The sequence below is a fragment of the Carlito syrichta genome, unplaced genomic scaffold (genome assembly GCF_000164805.1).
Source record: "Carlito syrichta isolate Samal-C Ts95f unplaced genomic scaffold, Tarsius_syrichta-2.0.1 Scaffold315826, whole genome shotgun sequence".
Classification (NCBI taxonomy): Eukaryota; Metazoa; Chordata; class Mammalia; order Primates; family Tarsiidae; genus Carlito; species Carlito syrichta.
This window is the reverse complement of record NW_007259922.1, coordinates 705863-713121: the sequence shown is the minus strand read 5'-3', so window position 1 is coordinate 713121 and position 7259 is coordinate 705863. Positions and strand designations below refer to the sequence as shown.

The 7259-nt window shown below is 50.3% G+C and overlaps 1 protein-coding gene across 1 annotated transcript in view; it reads right to left on the bottom strand.

The window, feature by feature from the left end:
- The window catches only part of FADS6 (fatty acid desaturase 6), a 32521-nt gene that overhangs the window by 16723 nt on the left and 8539 nt on the right, over positions 1–7259 (bottom strand). The window lies entirely within an intron of this gene.

The following is a 7259-nucleotide window of genomic DNA, read 5'->3' as shown; positions in this document are numbered from 1 at the left end:
AAAAAAAAAAAAAAAAAAAAAGAAAGGATCTCATTGCTTTTATCGTATATACTGGTAACTTCCCGGTACTAAGAAGCCCCTCTCCAGGCCCTGGCTACCTCCTGGTCATCTAAGTGGCACCACAAGGAGGCAGAGGCTGAGTGCCAAGCAGAAAGAGAGAACGTGTATTACAGGAGCTCGGAGGAACCAGGAATTCCCATGGGATTGGGGGGGGGCGCGTTACTGGCTGGCAGCCTCCCTGGAGAGACGAAGACTTGATTTAGAATGGACTTAAACCTGGAGGAGATGGGAGGGAACCAAGTATTCTGGTCTTCAAGGCACAAGGCAGGAGTAGAGTTTGGGAGATCAGTAGAAAGGCAAGGGAAGGCAGGAGGGAAAACCTGGGGCAAGGGCTTCAAGTGCCACCGAGACACACAGAGGACCCGGGGCTTGCCTCGGCAGGTGTGGGGAGCCACAGCGGGTTGTAGAGCAGGGGGGTATAGTGTGGTGAATAGGAAGGTTTGTCTGGCACAATGGAGTAGCCACTGGAGTGAGGGAGACCGGTATGAAGACTTTGTCAGTACCCTAAAAATGAAGGTTCTTAGGGTGCAGAGAGCAGAGGAGGGGCATGGCATGGATGATGAGGGTAACAAAGTAAGGAAGATTTGAATAGACAGTTGACCAAAGAAAGTATACAGATGGCTAAGAAGCACGAGAAAAGATGTCTTTCATCTTTAGGGAAATACAAATCAAAACCCCAATAAGATAGCCCTTTAGACCCACTAGAGTGGGTAAAATTAAATAGACCAGAGGCAGGATTGGTGGAGGGTGTGACGAGACAGTAAGGTGGGTCAATCCCTTTGGAAAACACCGTGGCAGTTTCTTACCAGGTTAAATATACACCCGTCCCATGACCCAGCAGTTCAGCTCCCGGGTATTTGCCCAACAGGAATGAAAACATCTGTCTACACAAAGTCTTGTACCTGAATGACCCTAGCAGCATTATTTAGAATAGCCAAACTGGAAATAGCGCCATGCCTATGAAGCAGAGAATGAATGAGCCGATACATTTGTCAAATGTGTCTAAATAAAAAGAAGCACCTGGTACCGGCAGCAACACAGGTGAGCTGGTGGAGGAAATCCCAGACCTTAGCGGAGGGAAGGAAGCCTGACACAAACAAGTGTTTACAGTAGGGTTCCATTGATAGGAAGCTCAAAAACAGGCAAAATTAACATTCAGTATATAAATCAAGTCAGCAGTTGCCTGGGGTAGGGTGGACGGGGGACATTAATTGCAATGGGTCATGAGGAACCTCCAAGATGGAACTGCCCTGTGTCTTGATTACAGTGGTGTGCATACATTTATCAAAAGCCATCAATCTGCACTCTTAAAATAGGTGCATTTTTTTAGATTTAACTATACTTCAATAAAGTGGATTAATGCAAAAACAAAACAGCAAGGAGGATTTTCTTTTAAAATCAAAAGAGCGTTTTGTAAGCTGAACATGCACTCTCCTTAGGGATATACTCATCAGCAAGGCGAAGAAACATACAAAAACATTGCTGAGTGTGAAGGCTCATGCCTGTAATCCCACCACTTTGAGAGGCCAAGGTGAGTGGATTGCCTGAGCACGCGGGTTCGAGACCAGTCTGGGCAACTTGGCAAGACCTCGTCTCCACAGTAAATCAAAAAAGTTAGCCAGGCATGTTAGCACACACCTGTAGTTCTGGCTATTTGGAAGGTTGAGGCAGAAGGATCACCTTAGCCTACCAGGTCGACGCTGGGGTGGCCATGAGTGTGCCACTGCACTCCAGCCTGGGCAACAGAGTGAGACTCCAACTCAAAAAAAAAAAAAAAGAACAAAACATTCATGGCAGCAATACTCAAAACAGATTAAAAATTAGGGACAACTCAAATGTCCACCAACAATGGAAGAGAGAAATAAAATGCCGTGAATACTACACAGCCCAAACCTAATGTTGAACAAAATAAACCAGACACAAAGAGCACAGACCGGATGGTTCCATTTATATAAAGTTCAAAAACAGGCAAAACTAATCTATGGTGTTAGAAGTTAGGGTGGCTTTGACTAATTAGGGGTTGTGACTGGAAGGGGACGTGAGGGGTTCTGTGGGGGCTAGTGAATATTTTGTTTCTGAATCTGGGTTCTAGTACCCTTGAGTATATTCAGTCTAAAACTTCATCATGCTATACTGTTTTGATATGTGCATTTTTCTTTATATGCTATATTTTAATTAAAATAATTTTATACTTTAAATTGTGAATTGCTGGACTGGGCACGGTGGCTCATGCCTATAATCCCAGCACTTTGGGAGGCCAAGGTGAGAGGATTGCCTGAGCTCATGGGTTCGAGAGCAGCCTGGGCAACTTGGTGAGACCTCATCTCTACAATAAATCAAAAAATTAGCTGGGTATGGTGGCATGTGCCTGTAATTCCAGCTATTTGGAAGACTGAGGCGGAAGGATCGCCTGAGCCCAGCAGGTCGAGGCTGCGGTGGCCATGAGCATGCCACTGCATTCCAACCTGGGCAACAGAATGAGACTCCAACTCAAAAAAAAAAAAAAAGTTGCTAATTGCTTTCTTAGAGGTATAAATCAGAAGGTAAAATTCACCCATAAATCCAGCGCAATGGATTATGGGAAGGTAGGGCAGGACCGGGCATATGGGTTCCCTTGGCCAGACGGTTGGCAGCTGAGTCTGTGTGGGTGGCAGAGTGGCTGACTTACCCCTGCCAGCTGCCCCCAGCATCTGGGTGACACCCCCAGACTCTTCCCCATTGCTCTCTGTCATCCTAGCCTGATCTCTCAACCCCTGGTTCTACCTGTTCCCACTCAGAATCCTGCTCAGGTGAGGTGAGCCAACCAAGCCTGGGAGGAGAGGCTTAGGGCAGCAATCGGCACCCATCCAGGCCTGGAGGGCCTAGTAGGCAGGCCTGGGCAAACTCCTAACCTCTGCCCACAGTGGCAGAGACAGCCAGGTCTGGAGGCTGCTTAATCTCCCAGCCACCCTCCCCCGGACCTGCCTAGGCTCCCAACAACCCCTCACCTGTTTGCACAAGACTCAGCGTACGTGGAGAGCACAGCTGGTCTTTGGAGTCAGGTATGCTTACTAGCTGTGTGACCTTGGGACAGCTATTCGACTTCTCTGAGCATTAGTATCTTAATATAGACTAAAAACAGACATTTAAAGGGTTCATGGGAATTTAGCTATTTTCTTCCTGTGCCCCAGTGGACTGCTGTGCCCACCCACTTAGGAGACCATGCCAAACTCTGAGAAACATCAGGTCTAGATTGCTCAGCTTGGCCTTTGAGGACCTCTAAGTTCCAGTTCCATCTTCAACTACTCTCCTGCTTGAGCCAGAGTGCTACTTACTGACCTCTGACCCATAGACAGGTGTTACCCTTTCTCATTTCCAGAGTAATTGTTTCTACTTCTGCCACCCCCATCTAAACCCTTCCCATCCTCTGGACTTCTGGTGACTTCAAGTACCACCACAAAGCTCTTCCAATGTTTCTATGAATTTCACTCACTTGACCAATTTTATTGAGCACCTACTATGGGCCAGGCACTCCAGCTTTCACTGTTCACCTTTCCCCTCTCTGACCTCACACCTTCTACCATCTAGCATTAGCCGTCAGCTGTCACGCTAGCAATGAGCACTCTCAGACACTGTGGTACAGCCATAGGACTCAAGGTGTTTCTGTGTCTGTGGTGTCTGCCTCTTTCAGTCAGGATAAGCAACTCTAGCTGCTGTAACAAACAACCCCAACATCTCAGTGGCCGAACACATTACAGGTTTATATCTTACTCACATTGCAGTCCAGTAAGGGTCAGGTGGCCCTCCTCCGAGTGGTAACTGGAAGATTCAGGCTCCTTCCATCTGTGATGACTTCATCTCCAACACAGGATCACCAGGACTGTGATGGGAGGGGGAGGGGAAACATGGGAGGCAGCTGTAGATTCAGGTCTGGAAGCAGCACACATCACGTCCATCCACACTCCATGGGCCAGAACCCAGCCTACCCACAGGCAGTCTTGGAATGTGGCCTTCCTGCACAGCCAGGAACAAGAAGTAGTATGAGTGGCCGTATACAGTCTGTCCCTGTTCCATAACCAACTACACCGTGAGCGTCCAAAGGGCAAGAATCCTGCACACACCTTCTTTATGTGTCCCTGTGCCTGCTCCGTCCCTTCCAGCCCACCTGGCTGCCATATCCAGCACACCACCTTGTACCCAGTTGGTGTTCAGTAGTGATCAGCTGATAGGCAGACAAGTGTGAGTTGAAACAAGCTGGCTGAAGAAGAAGATGGAGGTTGGTGGAGCGACAGGTCCTTCCTGTTCTCTGGACAACCCTGCTTCTGGGCCTCGCACTGTGTTCGGCACATAGTAGGTGTTCAGTAAGCATTTGTTGAAAAAAATGAACAGATGGACACACGGGAAAATCAGGAAGACAGACTCAAGAGAATGAAGGAGGAGGTAAAAGGTTTAAAATATATTAGGTGGTGGAGAACCCTTGGGTCCAAAGCTGAGACAAGCAAGCCTTCCCAAACTTTTCCTAAACAGAGAGGCGGTGCCCTCTTCTCTGGCCTCCAGGGATTAGAGGCCGCTGAACCCACTTGATTGTGAACTGTGGGGCAGGATGTTATGGTCAGATAAGCCAGGGTTTGGTCTTCCTGGGCCCTCTGGAGTTCCCCATCCTGGGGCAGTGATGGTGCCTCCCTTCTGTGATTTGGATCTTTATTTGCTGGGATTCACCAGGGTTAATTATTGTTGTGGTCAGGTGGCGGGCGGAGAAGCCCCACCCTGGCTCAGGGCCTACTGGGGGATCCTGAGAGTCGGGTGGTATGAAGGCCTGGAGGGCTGGTTCTGGGGCTGGAGGTGGCACAGGGTGGTCTAGAAAGACACCGCCTGCCAGCAATTTAGCTGTTTCTGTACACCTAGACGAGTTGGCTGGGTCTTTAACCCTTCCTTGTCCCCCCCATTCGTGCCACCTCCCCCAAGTCATCAAAGCCCCAGTGAGGCCCAGCTCCATGAAGCAACCGGCATTATTCACAAGGGTGGGGCTGGGTGAGCTGGGGTAGAAGTGGCCTGGCCTGTGGCTTAGATCCTGGCCCGCTGATGGTGGGACCGGCACCCCGAGCTCCCCAGACTCCATCAGGACAGGGCCACGTCTGCAGCATCTCGGCCTCCGCCTCGCCTCGCAAGACCCTCCCCCTGGCCTACCTGAAGTTGCCCTGCCACCTGCATCTGGCCTTCCCAGGCTGCTAGGTTAGTGATGGCTAATGAAGGGACGAAGCCAGGTTAGTGATAGCTCAGAGAGGCAGGGCGGGAAGCGGGAGGTGGGAGGACTGAGGCTTAGGTTACTCTCCAAGCTGCACCGCAAGTTTGGTCCTTGAAAACCCAGAACTGGAGTTGCTAGCAGCACACACACACTGTTGGTGAGGTTTTCCAAGAGCCGCTTGGCCCGCCCCCTCGTCGGGCCAGTCTCACAGTCCTGTGTGTGTGACAGTAGGGTATGGATTAGCCCAAAGGATGTGTGTTGGGTCTGGTGGGGCCAGTGCCAGCTCTGGGAGGGAAGTGCGGGCAGCGACTCCTGGGCAGTGTGGAGACCCTGGACTCAAACCCACCTTGTTGTGTGGCCTTTGTTAAGTCATTTAACCTCTCTGGGCTTTGGTTTTCTGGGAGGGTGATTTAGTGGATGAGGGTGATGCTACCTACCTCAGCAGGTCGCTGGGAGAGCCATGAGATGATTTCTGTACTGTGATATCTGTGGGCTACCACAGGGCATGTGTTGTGGTAGATATCGCGATCACGAGTGCCATTCCTTGTGCCGTTGTAATTATGACATTGTTGCTATGTTCAGTTGTGGGTGTGATTTGGTCTAGCATATATTGAAATTGATTGTAATAAGCGGCTTCGATTTCCAGCAAGACAGGGGCCTGGACACGCATACTCACTCTTTCTGTCTCCTTCTTCCTCATGTCTTCCCTCAAGGCCGAAGGTTTGGGGAAGTGATGACCCCTCCCAGTCCCTCTATGTGATATTGTCCAGGCTGTGCAGAATGTGTGGTGGGCACAGAGAGGTGAATGCAGAGAAAACCCAGCATGCCAGTTCTCTCTGCCACCAGCTCAGGGCTGCCAAGTCCTGGCCGATGACCTCCCCACCCTCAGATTCCCATCACTCTGGGTCCCTGGGCTGGTCCTCTATCTGCTGGGTGTTGAGGCCTGAGCCAAACACTTCACAGGTATCCTCACAACTGGCCTGCAATGGGGGGCCTAATTATCCCACTTACAGATGAAAACACTGAGGCTTGAAAAGGTTAATTCACCTTCCCAGTAAGTGGCAGAGCTGTGCACTCAAACTGGACACCCCAGCCCAGAGCGGGGGCACATAGGCCCCTCATCACATACCCTAAAAGGAAGTTTGCATCTGCCCTATCTCATGGGTCTTTCTCCCCCTATGGCCCAACCTTTCCAGAGACAACCATCCCCCAACAAGCCAGTCAGTCACTCAGAGAGAAGTGAGGGGGGGTCTCTCTCTAACAGCCTCCAGTTCTAGGGGAGTGGAGGGTGGGGAAGGAGCTTCAATCTTGCAGTCTGAAGGAATTGGGGCCCTAAAATAGATAACAGGGAGGAGGAGGAGTCTGAAAATAGACTCTGGGGAAGACCAGGCATGGTGGCTCACTCCTGTAATCCCAACACTTTGGGAGGCAAGGCAGGAAGACCACATGAGGCCAGGAGTTTGGGACCAGCCTGGGCAGCATAGCAAGATCTCAACTCTACAAGAAATTAAATAATTAGCTGAGGGTGGTGGCATGCGCCTATAGCCCCAGCTACTCGGAAGGCTGATGCAGGAAGATCGCCTGAACCCAGGAGGTCGAGGTGGCAGTGAGCCGTGATCGTGCCACTGCACTCCAGCCTGGAGTGCAGTGAGACGCTGCCTCAAGGAATAAAATAATCGACTCTAGGGAAAGCAATGAAGCCTTCTAGAAGTGCGCATGCGCACCCACACACACACGCACACCCCTCTTACCAAGAAACTTGGTGACACTGAAGCCAAGACAAAAGCACAAAATCACAAAAATGAACATACACATTCAACTCACAAATATTGTTTTGGTTATTTTTTTTGTTGGTTTTTTTTTTTTTTTTTGAGTTGGAATCTCACTCTGTGGCCCAGACTGGAGTACAGTGGCCACTCCCAGCCACCACAGCCTCGACCTGCTGGGCTCCGGCGATCCTTCCGCCTCAGCCTTC